General features: G+C 46.0%; 12 non-coding genes across 12 annotated transcripts; all 12 read left to right on the forward strand.

Moving 5' to 3' along the window:
* Window positions 1-181: 181 nt before the first annotated feature.
* On the forward strand, window positions 182-253 carry Trnat-agu (transfer RNA threonine (anticodon AGU)). The gene has a single exon. It is a non-coding gene; the product is annotated as a tRNA-Thr (tRNA).
* Window positions 254-1718: 1465 nt separating this feature from the next.
* On the forward strand, window positions 1719-1790 carry Trnat-agu (transfer RNA threonine (anticodon AGU)). Its single transcript has one exon. It is a non-coding gene; the product is annotated as a tRNA-Thr (tRNA).
* Window positions 1791-3252: 1462 nt separating this feature from the next.
* On the forward strand, window positions 3253-3324 carry Trnat-agu (transfer RNA threonine (anticodon AGU)). The gene has a single exon. It is a non-coding gene; the product is annotated as a tRNA-Thr (tRNA).
* A 1447-nt stretch (window positions 3325-4771) lies between these two features.
* Window positions 4772-4843, forward strand: Trnat-agu (transfer RNA threonine (anticodon AGU)). Its single transcript has one exon. It is a non-coding gene; the product is annotated as a tRNA-Thr (tRNA).
* Window positions 4844-6287: 1444 nt separating this feature from the next.
* Window positions 6288-6359, forward strand: Trnat-agu (transfer RNA threonine (anticodon AGU)). The gene has a single exon. It is a non-coding gene; the product is annotated as a tRNA-Thr (tRNA).
* Window positions 6360-7797: 1438 nt separating this feature from the next.
* Trnat-agu (transfer RNA threonine (anticodon AGU)) lies at window positions 7798-7869 on the forward strand. The gene has a single exon. It is a non-coding gene; the product is annotated as a tRNA-Thr (tRNA).
* Window positions 7870-9316: 1447 nt separating this feature from the next.
* Window positions 9317-9388, forward strand: Trnat-agu (transfer RNA threonine (anticodon AGU)). The gene has a single exon. It is a non-coding gene; the product is annotated as a tRNA-Thr (tRNA).
* Window positions 9389-10832: 1444 nt separating this feature from the next.
* Window positions 10833-10904, forward strand: Trnat-agu (transfer RNA threonine (anticodon AGU)). Its single transcript has one exon. It is a non-coding gene; the product is annotated as a tRNA-Thr (tRNA).
* Window positions 10905-12342: 1438 nt separating this feature from the next.
* Trnat-agu (transfer RNA threonine (anticodon AGU)) lies at window positions 12343-12414 on the forward strand. Its single transcript has one exon. It is a non-coding gene; the product is annotated as a tRNA-Thr (tRNA).
* Window positions 12415-13852: 1438 nt separating this feature from the next.
* Window positions 13853-13924, forward strand: Trnat-agu (transfer RNA threonine (anticodon AGU)). The gene has a single exon. It is a non-coding gene; the product is annotated as a tRNA-Thr (tRNA).
* A 1444-nt stretch (window positions 13925-15368) lies between these two features.
* Trnat-agu (transfer RNA threonine (anticodon AGU)) lies at window positions 15369-15440 on the forward strand. The gene has a single exon. It is a non-coding gene; the product is annotated as a tRNA-Thr (tRNA).
* A 1438-nt stretch (window positions 15441-16878) lies between these two features.
* Trnat-agu (transfer RNA threonine (anticodon AGU)) lies at window positions 16879-16950 on the forward strand. Its single transcript has one exon. It is a non-coding gene; the product is annotated as a tRNA-Thr (tRNA).
* Window positions 16951-17679: the final 729 nt, after the last annotated feature.

The raw sequence follows: 17679 nt of genomic DNA on the forward strand, positions 1-17679 counted from the left end.
TGTTCTGAAATGCAAGTGGTGTTATTTGGAGAGCACTTCGTTTACGTGTCAGATGTGTAGGCAAGCAGTAATGGGTCGCCATAGCTGCAAATATTAGACGGTAATATGAAGTGTTGTCAGCTGAAGTCTGATGATCCAGACGACCGTAAGGATGAAGTACGCAAAAGTACCGCTATGCCGCGCCTCTTTAGCTCAGTGGCAGAGCACTGGTCTAGTAAACCAGGGGTCGTGAGTTCGATCCTCACAGGAGGCAGACGAATTTTGGATATCAGTTGCGCGTCGTGGCCTTATAGCAAACAGTATCTGGGATGACTAACAATTAGCGAGAGGCGTTTTATTAAGAATTACTCTCAGATGTGATTAAGGCGAATGGCGCAGATAAAGCATTTGCCAAAGCGGTACAGCATAAGGTGGGATGGGACAGTCTGAAATATATTTTATAGATGTATTTCTCACATATCTCAGAGCCTTCCGCGGTTGTCGTCGTCGTCGTCGTCGTCGTCGTCGTCGTCGTCGTCGTCGTCGCCGCCGCCACTTCTGCAGAAGTAGCAAATGGACATCGTAGGAAATGCGGCGAGGGACGCCCTGCCTTACATTTCCGAATGCACAAAGTGTGTGGTTTAGTTTCCCAGTCTATATTTGGTAGGTCTCGTAGCAGGTTGAATGTATCAAATTGGTGGGAAAGAGCAAGGGGCAGCGTCTGTGTAGAACGAAAACACAACTCCTCAGTGGTGTGAGGGTTTTGAGATGAGTCGTATATAAGTTCCACTTGTTTGTCAGTGACCGTGTGGCCTAATGGATAAGGCGTCGGACTTCGTATCCGAAGATTGCGTGTTTGATTCCTCTCTCGGTCGTGTTTTTCCAGATCTGAAAAAGAAACATACCGCTTTAGTGTAGCACTTGAGCAGTACGAAACCGTGTGAATGTTGCTGTTGACCATTTTCTGCTTGGAGATGCTCTTCAGCTTAAAACACGCACAACAAGACCGGTGTTAACTAGCGAATTGGTTTGCATATTGCCGTCGCCGCGTGTTTTTGACTGGCACTTGCACATCTAAAACAACGTCGGAAAGTAACTCGTTCGGCTTATGAGTCACATCAAGTATGTGTGTTAATTTTGACGAAACTAGCTCTGCAGGTTGTCATGCAATTCTGTTACCTCTCAGAAATGATTATGAAATAAAAGTGAACTACGTGACGAGTGTGACGTTAAGAAAACATTAGGCAACATGGGGAGGTTCTGTATGGGACCAATCAACCCAAACGAGTACTGTGTGACGTGCTAACTAGCACATACTCACCGAGGCAGCGCGGCTAGCTCAGTCGGTAGAACATAAGGCTCTTAATCCCAGGGTCGTGTGTTCGAGCCCCACGTGGGGAGGAACGGAATTTTGTTCCTCTGCAGATGTAACTTACCGTTTTTCTGATTAACGTGATGTAATGGAAATAGCAACTTTAAACTTTGCCTACGTCTCCGTCAGTCGCTACGAAACTGTATTTGAAGGTGAAGGTGATTTTGTAGACATGTGTGAAAGACATGTTCTGAAATGCAAGTGGTGTTATTTGGAGAGCACTTCGTTTACGTGTCAGATGTGTAGGCAAGCAGTAATGGGTCGCCATAGCTGCAAATATTAGACGGTAATATGAAGTGTTGTCAGCTGAAGTCTGATGATCCAGACGACCGTAAGGATGAAGTACGCAAAAGTACCGCTAGGCCGCGCCTCTTTAGCTCAGTGGCAGAGCACTGGTCTAGTAAACCAGGGGTCGTGAGTTCGATCCTCACAGGAGGCAGACGAATTTTGGATATCAGTTGAGCGTCGTGGCCTTACAGCAAACAGTATCTGGGATGACTAACAATTAGCGAGAGGCGTTTTATTAAAAATTACTCTCAGATGTGATTAAGGCGAATGGCGCAGATAAAGCATTTGCCAAAGCGGTACAGCATAAGGTGGGATGGGACAGTCTGAAATATATTTTATAGATGTATTTCTCACATATCTCAGAGCCTTCCGCGGTTGTCGTCGTCGTCGTCGTCGTCGTCGTCGTCGTCGTCGTCGTCGCCGCCGCCACTTCTGCAGAAGTAGCAAATGGACATCGTAGCAAATGCGGCGAGGGACGCCCTGCCTTACATTTCCGAATGCACAAAGTGTGTGGTTTAGTTTCCCAGTCTATATTTGGTAGGTCTCGTAGCAGGTTGAATGTATCAAATGGGTGGGAAAGAGCAAGGGGCAGCGTCTGTGTAGCACGAAAACACAACTCCTCATTGGTGTGAGCGTTTTGAGATGAGTCGTATATAAGTTACACTTGTTTGTCAGTGACTGTGTGGCCTAATGGATAAGGCGTCGGACTTCGTATCCGAAGATTGCGTGTTTGATTCCTCTCTCGGTCGTGTTTTTCCAGATCTGAAAAAGAAACATACCGTTTTAGTGTAGCACTTGAGCAGTACGAAACCGTGTGAAAGTTGCTGTTGACCATTTTCTGCTTGGAGATGCTCTTCAGCTTAAAACACGCACAACAAGACCGGTGTTAACTAGCGAATTGGTTGGCATATTGCCGTCGCCGCGTGTTTTTGACTGGCACTTGCACATCTAAAATAACGTCGGAAAGTAACTCGTTCGGCTTATGAGTCACATCAAGTATGTGTGTTAATTTTGACGAAACTAGCTCTGCAGGTTGTCACGCAATTCTGTTACCTCTCAGAAATGATTATGAAATAAAAGTGAACTACGTGACGAGTGTGACGTTAGGAAAACATTAATCAACATGGGGAGGTTCTGTATGGGACCAATCAACCCAAACGAGTACTGTGTGACGTGCTAACCGGCATATACTCACCGAGGCAGCGCGGCTAGCTCAGTCGGTAGAACATAAGGCTCTTAATCCCAGGGTCGTGGGTTCGAGCCCCACGTGGGGAGGAACGGAATTTTGTTCCTCTGCAGATGTAACTTACCGTTTTTCTGATTAACGTGATGTAATGGAAATAGCAACTTTAAACTTTGCCTACGTCTCCGTCAGTCGCAAGGAAACTGTATTTGAAGGTGAAGGTGATTTTGTAGACATGTGTGAAAGACATGTTCTGAAATGCAAGTGGTGTTATTTGGAGAGCACTTCGTTTACGTGTCAGATGTGTAGGCAAGCAGTAATGGGTCGCCATAGCTGCAAATATTAGACGGTAATATGAAGTGTTGTCAGCTGAAGTCTGATGATCCAGACGACCGTAAGGATGAAGTACGCAAAAGTACCGCTAGGCCGCTCCTCTTTAGCTCAGTGGCAGAGCACTGGTCTAGTAAACCAGGGGTCGTGAGTTCGATCCTCACAGGAGGCAGACGAATTTTGGATATCAGTTGCGCGTCGTGGCCTTATAGCAAACAGTATCTGGGATGACTAACAATTAGCGAGAGGCGTTTTATTAAGAATTACTCTCAGATGTGATTAAGGCGAATGGCGCAGATAAAGCATTTGCCAAAGCGGTACAGCATAAGGTGGGATGGGACAGTCTGAAATATATTTTATAGATGTATTTCTCACATATCTCAGAGCCTTCCGCGGTTGTCGTCGTCGTCGTCGTCGTCGTCGCCGCCGCCGCCACTTCTGCAGAAGTAGCAAATGGACATCGTAGCAAATGCGGCGAGGGACGCCCTGCCTTACATTTCCGAATGCACAAAGTGTGTGGTTTAGTTTCCCAGTCTATATTTGGTAGGTCTCGTAGCAGGTTGAATGTATCAAATGGGTGGGAAAGAGCAAGGGGCAGCGTCTGTGTAGAACGAAAACACAACTCCTCATTGGTGTGAGCGTTTTGAGATGAGTCGTATATAAGTTACACTTGTTTGTCAGTGACTGTGTGGCCTAATGGATAAGGCGTCGGACTTCGTATCCGAAGATTGCGTGTTTGATTCCTCTCTCGGTCGTGTTTTTCCAGATCTGAAAAAGAAACATACCGTTTTAGTGTAGCACTTGAGCAGTACGAAACCGTGTGAAAGTTGCTGTTGACCATTTTCTGCTTGGAGATGCTCTTCAGCTTAAAACACGCACAACAAGACCGGTGTTAACTAGCGAATTGGTTTGCATATTGCCGTCGCCGCGTGTTTTTGACTGGCACTTGCACATCTAAAATAACGTCGGAAAGTAACTCGTTCGGCTTATGAGTCACATCAAGTATGTGTGTTAATTTTGACGAAACTAGCTCTGCAGGTTGTCACGCAATTCTGTTACCTCTCAGAAATGATTATGAAATAAAAGTGAACTACGTGACGAGTGTGACGTTAGGAAAACATTAGGCAACATGGGGAGGTTCTGTATGGGACCAATCAACCCAAACGAGTACTGTGTGACGTGCTAACCGGCATATACTCACCGAGGCAGCGCGGCTAGCTCAGTCGGTAGAACATACGGCTCTTAATCCCAGGGTCGTGGGTTCGAGCCCCACGTGGGGAGGAACGGAATTTTGTTCCTCTGCAGATGTAACTTACCGTTTTTCTGATTAACGTGATGTAATGGAAATAGCAACTTTAAACTTTGCCTACGTCTCCGTCAGTCGCTACGAAACTGTATTTGAAGGTGAAGGTGATTTTGTAGACATGTGTGAAAGACATGTTCTGAAATGCAAGTGGTGTTATTTGGAGAGCACTTCGTTTACGTGTCAGATGTGTAGGCAAGCAGTAATGGGTCGCCATAGCTGCAAATATTAGACGGTAATATGAAGTGTTGTCAGCTGAAGTCTGATGATCCAGACGACCGTAAGGATGAAGTACGCAAAAGTACCGCTAGGCCGCGCCTCTTTAGCTCAGTGGCAGAGCACTGGTCTAGTAAACCAGGGGTCGTGAGTTCGATCCTCACAGGAGGCAGACGAATTTTGGATATCAGTTGCGCGTCGTGGCCTTATAGCAAACAGTATCTGGGATGACTAACAATTAGCGAGAGGCGTTTTATTAAGAATTACTCTCAGATGTGATTAAGGCGAATGGCGCAGATAAAGCATTTGCCAAAGCGGTACAGCATAAGGTGGGATGGGACAGTCTGAAATATATTTTATAGATGTATTTCTCACATATCTCAGAGCCTTCCGCGGTTGTCGTCGTCGTCGTCGTCGTCGCCGCCGCCGCCACTTCTGCAGAAGTAGCAAATGGACATCGTAGCAAATGCGGCGAGGGACGCCCTGCCTTACATTTCCGAATGCACAAAGTGTGTGGTTTAGTTTCCCAGTCTATATTTGGTAGGTCTCGTAGCAGGTTGAATGTATCAAATGGGTGGGAAAGAGCAAGGGGCAGCGTCTGTGTAGAAGGAAAACACAACTCCTCAGTGGTGTGAGCGTTTTGAGATGAGTCGTATATAAGTTCCACTTGTTTGTCAGTGACCGTGTGGCCTAATGGATAAGGCGTCGGACTTCGTATCCGAAGATTGCGTGTTTGATTCCTCTCTCGGTCGTGTTTTTCCAGATCTGAAAAAGAAACATACCGTTTTAGTGTAGCACTTGAGCAGTACGAAACCGTGTGAATGTTGCTGTTGACCATTTTCTGCTTGGAGATGCTCTTCAGCTTAAAACACGCACAACAAGACCGGTGTTAACTAGCGAATTGGTTTGCATATTGCCGTCGCCGCGTGTTTTTGACTGGCACTTGCACATCTAAAATAACGTCGGAAAGTAACTCGTTCGGCTTATGAGTCACATCAAGTATGTGTGTTAATTTTGACGAAACTAGCTCTGCACGTTGTCATGCAATTCTGTTACCTCTCAGAAATGATTATGAAATAAAAGTGAACTACGTGACGAGTGTGACGTTAGGAAAACATTAGGCAACATGGGAAGGTTCTGTATGGGACCAATCAAACCAAACGAGTACTGTGTGACGTGCTAACCGGCATATACTCACCGAGGCAGCGCGGCTAGCTCAGTCGGTAGAACATAAGGCTCTTAATCCCAGGGTCGTGTGTTCGAGCCCCACGTGGGGAGAAACGGAATTTTGTTCCTCTGCAGATGTAACTTACCGTTCTTCTGATTAACGTGATGTAATGGAAATAGCAACTTTAAACTTTGCCTACGTCTCCGTCAGTCGCTACGAAACTGTATTTGAAGGTGAAGGTGATTTTGTAGACATGTGTGAAAGACATGCTCTGAAATGCAAGTGGTGTTATTTGGAGAGCACTTCGTTTACGTGTCAGATGTGTAGGCAAGCAGTAATGGGTCGCCATAGCTGCAATTATTAGACGGTAATATGAAGTGTTGTCAGCTGAAGTCTGATGATCCAGACGACCGTAAGGATGAAGTACGCAAAAGTACCGCTAGGCCGCGCCTCTTTAGCTCAGTGGCAGAGCACTGGTCTAGTAAACCAGGGGTCGTGAGTTCGATCCTCACAGGAGGCAGACGAATTTTGGATATCAGTTGCGCGTCGTGGCCTTATAGCAAACAGAATCTGGGATGACTAACAATTAGCGAGAGGCGTTTTATTAAGAATTACTCTCAGATGTGATTAAGGCGAATGGCGCAGATAAAGCATTTGCCAAAGCGGTACAGCATAAGGTGGGATGGGACAGTCTGAAATATATTTTATAGATGTATTTCTCACATATCTCAGAGCCTTCCGCGGTTGTCGTCGTCGTCGTCGCCGCCGCCGCCACTTCTGCAGAAGTAGCAAATGGACATCGTAGCAAATGCGGCGAGGGACGCCCTGCCTTACATTTCCGAATGCACAAAGTGTGTGGTTTAGTTTCCCAGTCTATATTTGGTAGGTCTCGTAGCAGGTTGAATGTATCAAATGGGTGGGAAAGAGCAAGGGGCAGCGTCTGTGTAGAACGAAAACACAACTCCTCATTGGTGTGAGCGTTTTGAGATGAGTCGTATATAAGTTACACTTGTTTGTCAGTGACTGTGTGGCCTAATGGATAAGGCGTCGGACTTCGTATCCGAAGATTGCGTGTTTGATTCCTCTCTCGGTCGTGTTTTTCCAGATCTGAAAAAGAAACATACCGTTTTAGTGTAGCACTTGAGCAGTACGAAACCGTGTGAAAGTTGCTGTTGACCATTTTCTGCTTGGAGATGCTCTTCAGCTTAAAACACGCACAACAAGACCGGTGTTAACTAGCGAATTGGTTGGCATATTGCCGTCGCCGCGTGTTTTTGACTGGCACTTGCACATCTAAAATAACGTCGGAAAGTAACTCGTTCGGCTTATGAGTCACATCAAGTATGTGTGTTAATTTTGACGAAACTAGCTCTGCAGGTTCTCACGCAATTCTGTTACCTCTCAGAAATGATTATGAAATAAAAGTGAACTACGTGACGAGTGTGACGTTAGGAAAACATTAGGCAACATGGGGAGGTTCTGTATGGGACCAATCAACCCAAACGAGTACTGTGTGACGTGCTAACCGGCATATACTCACCGAGGCAGCGCGGCTAGCTCAGTCGGTAGAACATAAGGCTCTTAATCCCAGGGTCGTGGGTTCGAGCCCCACGTGGGGAGGAACGGAATTTTGTTCCTCTGCAGATGTAACTTACCGTTTTTCTGATTAACGTGATGTAATGGAAATAGCAACTTTAAACTTTGCCTACGTCTCCGTCAGTCGCAAGGAAACTGTATTTGAAGGTGAAGGTGATTTTGTAGACATGTGTGAAAGACATGTTCTGAAATGCAAGTGGTGTTATTTGGAGAGCACTTCGTTTACGTGTCAGATGTGTAGGCAAGCAGTAATGGGTCGCCATAGCTGCAAATATTAGACGGTAATATGAAGTGTTGTCAGCTGAAGTCTGATGATCCAGACGACCGTAAGGATGAAGTACGCAAAAGTACCGCTAGGCCGCTCCTCTTTAGCTCAGTGGCAGAGCACTGGTCTAGTAAACCAGGGGTCGTGAGTTCGATCCTCACAGGAGGCAGACGAATTTTGGATATCAGTTGCGCGTCGTGGCCTTATAGCAAACAGTATCTGGGATGACTAACAATTAGCGAGAGGCGTTTTATTAAGAATTACTCTCAGATGTGATTAAGGCGAATGGCGCAGATAAAGCATTTGCCAAAGCGGTACAGCATAAGGTGGGATGGGACAGTCTGAAATATATTTTATAGATGTATTTCTCACATATCTCAGAGCCTTCCGCGGTTGTCGTCGTCGTCGTCGTCGTCGTCGCCGCCGCCGCCACTTCTGCAGAAGTAGCAAATGGACATCGTAGCAAATGCGGCGAGGGACGCCCTGCCTTACATTTCCGAATGCACAAAGTGTGTGGTTTAGTTTCCCAGTCTATATTTGGTAGGTCTCGTAGCAGGTTGAATGTATCAAATGGGTGGGAAAGAGCAAGGGGCAGCGTCTGTGTAGAACGAAAACACAACTCCTCATTGGTGTGAGCGTTTTGAGATGAGTCGTATATAAGTTACACTTGTTTGTCAGTGACTGTGTGGCCTAATGGATAAGGCGTCGGACTTCGTATCCGAAGATTGCGTGTTTGATTCCTCTCTCGGTCGTGTTTTTCCAGATCTGAAAAAGAAACATACCGTTTTAGTGTAGCACTTGAGCAGTACGAAACCGTGTGAAAGTTGCTGTTGACCATTTTCTGCTTGGAGATGCTCTTCAGCTTAAAACACGCACAACAAGACCGGTGTTAACTAGCGAATTGGTTTGCATATTGCCGTCGCCGCGTGTTTTTGACTGGCACTTGCACATCTAAAATAACGTCGGAAAGTAACTCGTTCGGCTTATGAGTCACATCAAGTATGTGTGTTAATTTTGACGAAACTAGCTCTGCAGGTTGTCACGCAATTCTGTTACCTCTCAGAAATGATTATGAAATAAAAGTGAACTACGTGACGAGTGTGACGTTAGGAAAACATTAGGCAACATGGGGAGGTTCTGTATGGGACCAATCAACCCAAACGATTACTGTGTGACGTGCTAACCGGCATATACTCACCGAGGCAGCGCGGCTAGCTCAGTCGGTAGAACATACGGCTCTTAATCCCAGGGTCGTGGGTTCGAGCCCCACGTGGGGAGGAACGGAATTTTGTTCCTCTGCAGATGTAACTTACCGTTTTTCTGATTAACGTGATGTAATGGAAATAGCAACTTTAAACTTTGCCTACGTCTCCGTCAGTCGCTACGAAACTGTATTTGAAGGTGAAGGTGATTTTGTAGACATGTGTGAAAGACATGTTCTGAAATGCAAGTGGTGTTATTTGGAGAGCACTTCGTTTACGTGTCAGATGTGTAGGCAAGCAGTAATGGGTCGCCATAGCTGCAAATATTAGACGGTAATATGAAGTGTTGTCAGCTGAAGTCTGATGATCCAGACGACCGTAAGGATGAAGTACGCAAAAGTACCGCTAGGCCGCGCCTCTTTAGCTCAGTGGCAGAGCACTGGTCTAGTAAACCAGGGGTCGTGAGTTCGATCCTCACAGGAGGCAGACGAATTTTGGATATCAGTTGCGCGTCGTGGCCTTATAGCAAACAGTATCTGGGATGACTAACAATTAGCGAGAGGCGTTTTATTAAGAATTACTCTCAGATGTGATTAAGGCGAATGGCGCAGATAAAGCATTTGCCAAAGCGGTACAGCATAAGGTGGGATGGGACAGTCTGAAATATATTTTATAGATGTATTTCTCACATATCTCAGAGCCTTCCGCGGTTGTCGTCGTCGTCGTCGTCGTCGCCGCCGCCGCCACTTCTGCAGAAGTAGCAAATGGACATCGTAGCAAATGCGGCGAGGGACGCCCTGCCTTACATTTCCGAATGCACAAAGTGTGTGGTTTAGTTTCCCAGTCTATATTTGGTAGGTCTCGTAGCAGGTTGAATGTATCAAATGGGTGGGAAAGAGCAAGGGGCAGCGTCTGTGTAGAAGGAAAACACAACTCCTCAGTGGTGTGAGCGTTTTGAGATGAGTCGTATATAAGTTCCACTTGTTTGTCAGTGACCGTGTGGCCTAATGGATAAGGCGTCGGACTTCGTATCCGAAGATTGCGTGTTTGATTCCTCTCTCGGTCGTGTTTTTCCAGATCTGAAAAAGAAACATACCGTTTTAGTGTAGCACTTGAGCAGTACGAAACCGTGTGAATGTTGCTGTTGACCATTTTCTGCTTGGAGATGCTCTTCAGCTTAAAACACGCACAACAAGACCGGTGTTAACTAGCGAATTGGTTTGCATATTGCCGTCGCCGCGTGTTTTTGACTGGCACTTGCACATCTAAAATAACGTCGGAAAGTAACTCGTTCGGCTTATGAGTCACATCAAGTATGTGTGTTAATTTTGACGAAACTAGCTCTGCACGTTGTCATGCAATTCTGTTACCTCTCAGAAATGATTATGAAATAAAAGTGAACTACGTGACGAGTGTGACGTTAGGAAAACATTAGGCAACATGGGAAGGTTCTGTATGGGACCAATCAAACCAAACGAGTACTGTGTGACGTGCTAACCGGCATATACTCACCGAGGCAGTGCGGCTAGCTCAGTCGGTAGAACATAAGGCTCATAATCCCAGGGTCGTGTGTTCGAGCCCCACGTGGGGAGAAACGGAATTTTGTTCCTCTGCAGATGTAACTTACCGTTCTTCTGATTAACGTGATGTAATGGAAATAGCAACTTTAAACTTTGCCTACGTCTCCGTCAGTCGCTACGAAACTGTATTTGAAGGTGAAGGTGATTTTGTAGACATGTGTGAAAGACATGCTCTGAAATGCAAGTGGTGTTATTTGGAGAGCACTTCGTTTACGTGTCAGATGTGTAGGCAAGCAGTAATGGGTCGCCATAGCTGCAATTATTAGACGGTAATATGAAGTGTTGTCAGCTGAAGTCTGATGATCCAGACGACCGTAAGGATGAAGTACGCAAAAGTACCGCTAGGCCGCGCCTCTTTAGCTCAGTGGCAGAGCACTGGTCTAGTAAACCAGGGGTCGTGAGTTCGATCCTCACAGGAGGCAGACGAATTTTGGATATCAGTTGCGCGTCGTGGCCTTATAGCAAACAGAATCTGGGATGACTAACAATTAGCGAGAGGCGTTTTATTAAGAATTACTCTCAGATGTGATTAAGGCGAATGGCGCAGATAAAGCATTTGCCAAAGCGGTACAGCATAAGGTGGGATGGGACAGTCTGAAATATATTTTATAGATGTATTTCTCACATATCTCAGAGCCTTCCGCGGTTGTCGTCGTCGTCGTCGCCGCCGCCGCCACTTCTGCAGAAGTAGCAAATGGACATCGTAGCAAATGCGGCGAGGGACGCCCTGCCTTACATTTCCGAATGCACAAAGTGTGTGGTTTAGTTTCCCAGTCTATATTTGGTAGGTCTCGTAGCAGGTTGAATGTATCAAATGGGTGGGAAAGAGCAAGGGGCAGCGTCTGTGTAGAACGAAAACACAACTCCTCATTGGTGTGAGCGTTTTGAGATGAGTCGTATATAAGTTACACTTGTTTGTCAGTGACTGTGTGGCCTAATGGATAAGGCGTCGGACTTCGTATCCGAAGATTGCGTGTTTGATTCCTCTCTCGGTCGTGTTTTTCCAGATCTGAAAAAGAAACATACCGTTTTAGTGTAGCACTTGAGCAGTACGAAACCGTGTGAAAGTTGCTGTTGACCATTTTCTGCTTGGAGATGCTCTTCAGCTTAAAACACGCACAACAAGACCGGTGTTAACTAGCGAATTGGTTTGCATATTGCCGTCGCCGCGTGTTTTTGACTGGCACTTGCACATCTAAAATAACGTCGGAAAGTAACTCGTTCGGCTTATGAGTCACATCAAGTATGTGTGTTAATTTTGACGAAACTAGCTCTGCAGGTTGTCACGCAATTCTGTTACCTCTCAGAAATGATTATGAAATAAAAGTGAACTACGTGACGAGTGTGACGTTAGGAAAACATTAGGCAACATGGGGAGGTTCTGTATGGGACCAATCAACCCAAACGAGTACTGTGTGACGTGCTAACCGGCATATACTCACCGAGGCAGCGCGGCTAGCTCAGTCGGTAGAACATACGGCTCTTAATCCCAGGGTCGTGGGTTCGAGCCCCACGTGGGGAGGAACGGAATTTTGTTCCTCTGCAGATGTAACTTACCGTTTTTCTGATTAACGTGATGTAATGGAAATAGCAACTTTAAACTTTGCCTACGTCTCCGTCAGTCGCTACGAAACTGTATTTGAAGGTGAAGGTGATTTTGTAGACATGTGTGAAAGACATGTTCTGAAATGCAAGTGGTGTTATTTGGAGAGCACTTCGTTTACGTGTCAGATGTGTAGGCAAGCAGTAATGGGTCGCCATAGCTGCAAATATTAGACGGTAATATGAAGTGTTGTCAGCTGAAGTCTGATGATCCAGACGACCGTAAGGATGAAGTACGCAAAAGTACCGCTAGGCCGCGCCTCTTTAGCTCAGTGGCAGAGCACTGGTCTAGTAAACCAGGGGTCGTGAGTTCGATCCTCACAGGAGGCAGACGAATTTTGGATATCAGTTGCGCGTCGTGGCCTTATAGCAAACAGTATCTGGGATGACTAACAATTAGCGAGAGGCGTTTTATTAAGAATTACTCTCAGATGTGATTAAGGCGAATGGCGCAGATAAAGCATTTGCCAAAGCGGTACAGCATAAGGTGGGATGGGACAGTCTGAAATATATTTTATAGATGTATTTCTCACATATCTCAGAGCCTTCCGCGGTTGTCGTCGTCGTCGTCGCCGCCGCCGCCACTTCTGCAGAAGTAGCAAATGGACATCGTAGCAAATGCGGCGAGGGACGCCCTGCCTTACATTTCCGAATGCACAAAGTGTGTGGTTTAGTTTCCCAGTCTATATTTGGTAGGTCTCGTAGCAGGTTGAATGTATCAAATGGGTGGGAAAGAGCAAGGGGCAGCGTCTGTGTAGAACGAAAACACAACTCCTCATTGGTGTGAGCGTTTTGAGATGAGTCGTATATAAGTTACACTTGTTTGTCAGTGACTGTGTGGCCTAATGGATAAGGCGTCGGACTTCGTATCCGAAGATTGCGTGTTTGATTCCTCTCTCGGTCGTGTTTTTCCAGATCTGAAAAAGAAACATACCGTTTTAGTGTAGCACTTGAGCAGTACGAAACCGTGTGAAAGTTGCTGTTGACCATTTTCTGCTTGGAGATGCTCTTCAGCTTAAAACACGCACAACAAGACCGGTGTTAACTAGCGAATTGGTTTGCATATTGCCGTCGCCGCGTGTTTTTGACTGGCACTTGCACATCTAAAATAACGTCGGAAAGTAACTCGTTCGGCTTATGAGTCACATCAAGTATGTGTGTTAATTTTGACGAAACTAGCTCTGCAGGTTGTCACGCAATTCTGTTACCTCTCAGAAATGATTATGAAATAAAAGTGAACTACGTGACGAGTGTGACGTTAGGAAAACATTAGGCAACATGGGGAGGTTCTGTATGGGACCAATCAACCCAAACGAGTACTGTGTGACGTGCTAACCGGCATATACTCACCGAGGCAGCGCGGCTAGCTCAGTCGGTAGAACATACGGCTCTTAATCCCAGGGTCGTGGGTTCGAGCCCCACGTGGGGAGGAACGGAATTTTGTTCCTCTGCAGATGTAACTTACCGTTTTTCTGATTAACGTGATGTAATGGAAATAGCAACTTTAAACTTTGCCTACGTCTCCGTCAGTCGCTACGAAACTGTATTTGAAGGTGAAGGTGATTTTGTAGACATGTGTGAAAGACATGTTCTGAAATGCAAGTGGTGTTATTTGGAGAGCACTTCGTTTACGTGTCAGATGTGTAGGCAAGCAGTAATGGGTCGCCATAGCTGCAAATATTAGACGGTAATATGAAGTGTTGTCAGCTGAAGTCTGATGATCCAGACGACCGTAAGGATGAAGTACGCAAAAGTACCGCTAGGCCGCGCCTCTTTAGCTCAGTGGCAGAGCACTGGTCTAGTAAACCAGGGGTCGTGAGTTCGATCCTCACAGGAGGCAGACGAATTTTGGATATCAGTTGCGCGTCGTGGCCTTATAGCAAACAGTATCTGGGATGACTAACAATTAGCGAGAGGCGTTTTATTAAGAATTACTCTCAGATGTGATTAAGGCGAATGGCGCAGATAAAGCATTTGCCAAAGCGGTACAGCATAAGGTGGGATGGGACAGTCTGAAATATATTTTATAGATGTATTTCTCACATATCTCAGAGCCTTCCGCGGTTGTCGTCGTCGTCGTCGTCGTCGCCGCCGCCGCCACTTCTGCAGAAGTAGCAAATGGACATCGTAGCAAATGCGGCGAGGGACGCCCTGCCTTACATTTCCGAATGCACAAAGTGTGTGGTTTAGTTTCCCAGTCTATATTTGGTAGGTCTCGTAGCAGGTTGAATGTATCAAATGGGTGGGAAAGAGCAAGGGGCAGCGTCTGTGTAGAAGGAAAACACAACTCCTCAGTGGTGTGAGCGTTTTGAGATGAGTCGTATATAAGTTCCACTTGTTTGTCAGTGACCGTGTGGCCTAATGGATAAGGCGTCGGACTTCGTATCCGCAGATTGCGTGTTTGATTCCTCTCTCGGTCGTGTTTTTCCAGATCTGAAAAAGAAACATACCGTTTTAGTGTAGCACTTGAGCAGTACGAAACCGTGTGAATGTTGCTGTTGACCATTTTCTGCTTGGAGATGCTCTTCAGCTTAAAACACGCACAACAAGACCGGTGTTAACTAGCGAATTGGTTTGCATATTGCCGTCGCCGCGTGTTTTTGACTGGCACTTGCACATCTAAAATAACGTCGGAAAGTAACTCGTTCGGCTTATGAGTCACATCAAGTATGTGTGTTAATTTTGACGAAACTAGCTCTGCACGTTGTCATGCAATTCTGTTACCTCTCAGAAATGATTATGAAATAAAAGTGAACTACGTGACGAGTGTGACGTTAGGAAAACATTAGGCAACATGGGAAGGTTCTGTATGGGACCAATCAAACCAAACGAGTACTGTGTGACGTGCTAACCGGCATATACTCACCGAGGCAGCGCGGCTAGCTCAGTCGGTAGAACATAAGGCTCTTAATCCCAGGGTCGTGTGTTCGAGCCCCACGTGGGGAGAAACGGAATTTTGTTCCTCTGCAGATGTAACTTACCGTTCTTCTGATTAACGTGATGTAATGGAAATAGCAACTTTAAACTTTGCCTACGTCTCCGTCAGTCGCTACGAAACTGTATTTGAAGGTGAAGGTGATTTTGTAGACATGTGTGAAAGACATGCTCTGAAATGCAAGTGGTGTTATTTGGAGAGCACTTCGTTTACGTGTCAGATGTGTAGGCAAGCAGTAATGGGTCGCCATAGCTGCAATTATTAGACGGTAATATGAAGTGTTGTCAGCTGAAGTCTGATGATCCAGACGACCGTAAGGATGAAGTACGCAAAAGTACCGCTAGGCCGCGCCTCTTTAGCTCAGTGGCAGAGCACTGGTCTAGTAAACCAGGGGTCGTGAGTTCGATCCTCACAGGAGGCAGACGAATTTTGGATATCAGTTGCGCGTCGTGGCCTTATAGCAAACAGAATCTGGGATGACTAACAATTAGCGAGAGGCGTTTTATTAAGAATTACTCTCAGATGTGATTAAGGCGAATGGCGCAGATAAAGCATTTGCCAAAGCGGTACAGCATAAGGTGGGATGGGACAGTCGGAAATATATTTTATAGATGTATTTCTCACATATCTCAGAGCCTTCCGCGGTTGTCGTCGTCGTCGTCGCCGCCGCCGCCACTTCTGCAGAAGTAGCAAATGGACATCGTAGCAAATGCGGCGAGGGACGCCCTGCCTTACATTTCCGAATGCACAAAGTGTGTGGTTTAGTTTCCCAGTCTATATTTGGTAGGTCTCGTAGCAGGTTGAATGTATCAAATGGGTGGGAAAGAGCAAGGGGCAGCGTCTGTGTAGAACGAAAACACAACTCCTCAGTGGTGTGAGCGTTTTGAGATGAGTCGTATATAAGTTCCACTTGTTTGTCAGTGACCGTGTGGCCTAATGGATAAGGCGTCGGACTTCGTATCCGAAGATTGCGTGTTTGATTCCTCTCTCGGTCGTGTTTTTCCAGATCTGAAAAAGAAACATACCGTTTTAGTGTAGCACTTGAGCAGTACGAAACCGTGTGAATGTTGCTGTTGACCATTTTCTGCTTGGAGATGCTCTTCAGCTTAAAACACGCACAACAAGACCGGTGTTAACTAGCGAATTGGTTTGCATATTGCCGTCGCCGCGTGTTTTTGACTGGCACTTGCACATCTAAAATAACGTCGGAAAGTAACTCGTTCGGCTTATGAGTCACATCAAGTATGTGTGTTAATTTTGACGAAACTAGCTCTGCACGTTGTCATGCAATTCTGTTACCTCTCAGAAATGATTATGAAATAAAAGTGAACTACGTGACGAGTGTGACGTTAGGAAAACATTAGGCAACATGGGAAGGTTCTGTATGGGACCAATCAAACCAAACGAGTACTGTGTGACGTGCTAACCGGCATATACTCACCGAGGCAGCGCGGCTAGCTCAGTCGGTAGAACATAAGGCTCTTAATCCCAGGGTCGTGTGTTCGAGCCCCACGTGGGGAGAAACGGAATTTTGTTCCTCTGCAGATGTAACTTACCGTTCTTCTGATTAACGTGATGTAATGGAAATAGCAACTTTAAACTTTGCCTACGTCTCCGTCAGTCGCTACGAAACTGTATTTGAAGGTGAAGGTGATTTTGTAGACATGTGTGAAAGACATGCTCTGAAATGCAAGTGGTGTTATTTGGAGAGCACTTCGTTTACGTGTCAGATGTGTAGGCAAGCAGTAATGGGTCGCCATAGCTGCAATTATTAGACGGTAATATGAAGTGTTGTCAGCTGAAGTCTGATGATCCAGACGACCGTAAGGATGAAGTACGCAAAAGTACCGCTAGGCCGCGCCTCTTTAGCTCAGTGGCAGAGCACTGGTCTAGTAAACCAGGGGTCGTGAGTTCGATCCTCACAGGAGGCAGACGAATTTTGGATATCAGTTGCGCGTCGTGGCCTTATAGCAAACAGTATCTGGGATGACTAACAATTAGCGAGAGGCGTTTTATTAAGAATTACTCTCAGATGTGATTAAGGCGAATGGCGCAGATAAAGCATTTGCCAAAGCGGTACAGCATAAGGTGGGATGGGACAGTCTGAAATATATTTTATAGATGTATTTCTCACATATCTCAGAGCCTTCCGCGGTTGTCGTCGTCGTCGTCGCCGCCGCCGCCACTTCTGCAGAAGTAGCAAATGGACATCGTAGCAAATGCGGCGAGGGACGCCCTGCCTTACATTTCCGAATGCACAAAGTGTGTGGTTTAGTTTCCCAGTCTATATTTGGTAGGTCTCGTAGCAGGTTGAATGTATCAAATGGGTGGGAAAGAGCAAGGGGCAGCGTCTGTGTAGAAGGAAAACACAACTCCTCAGTGGTGTGAGCGTTTTGAGATGAGTCGTATATAAGTTCCACTTGTTTGTCAGTGACCGTGTGGCCTAATGGATAAGGCGTCGGACTTCGTATCCGAAGATTGCGTGTTTGATTCCTCTCTCGGTCGTGTTTTTCCAGATCTGAAAAAGAAACATACCGTTTTAGTGTAGCACTTGAGCAGTACGAAACCGTGTGAATGTTGCTGTTGACCATTTTCTGCTTGGAGATGCTCTTCAGCTTAAAACACGCACAACAAGACCGGTGTTAACTAGCGAATTGGTT

Source organism: Schistocerca gregaria, chromosome 4, assembly GCF_023897955.1.
Source record: "Schistocerca gregaria isolate iqSchGreg1 chromosome 4, iqSchGreg1.2, whole genome shotgun sequence".
NCBI classification, from domain to species: domain Eukaryota; kingdom Metazoa; phylum Arthropoda; class Insecta; order Orthoptera; family Acrididae; genus Schistocerca; species Schistocerca gregaria.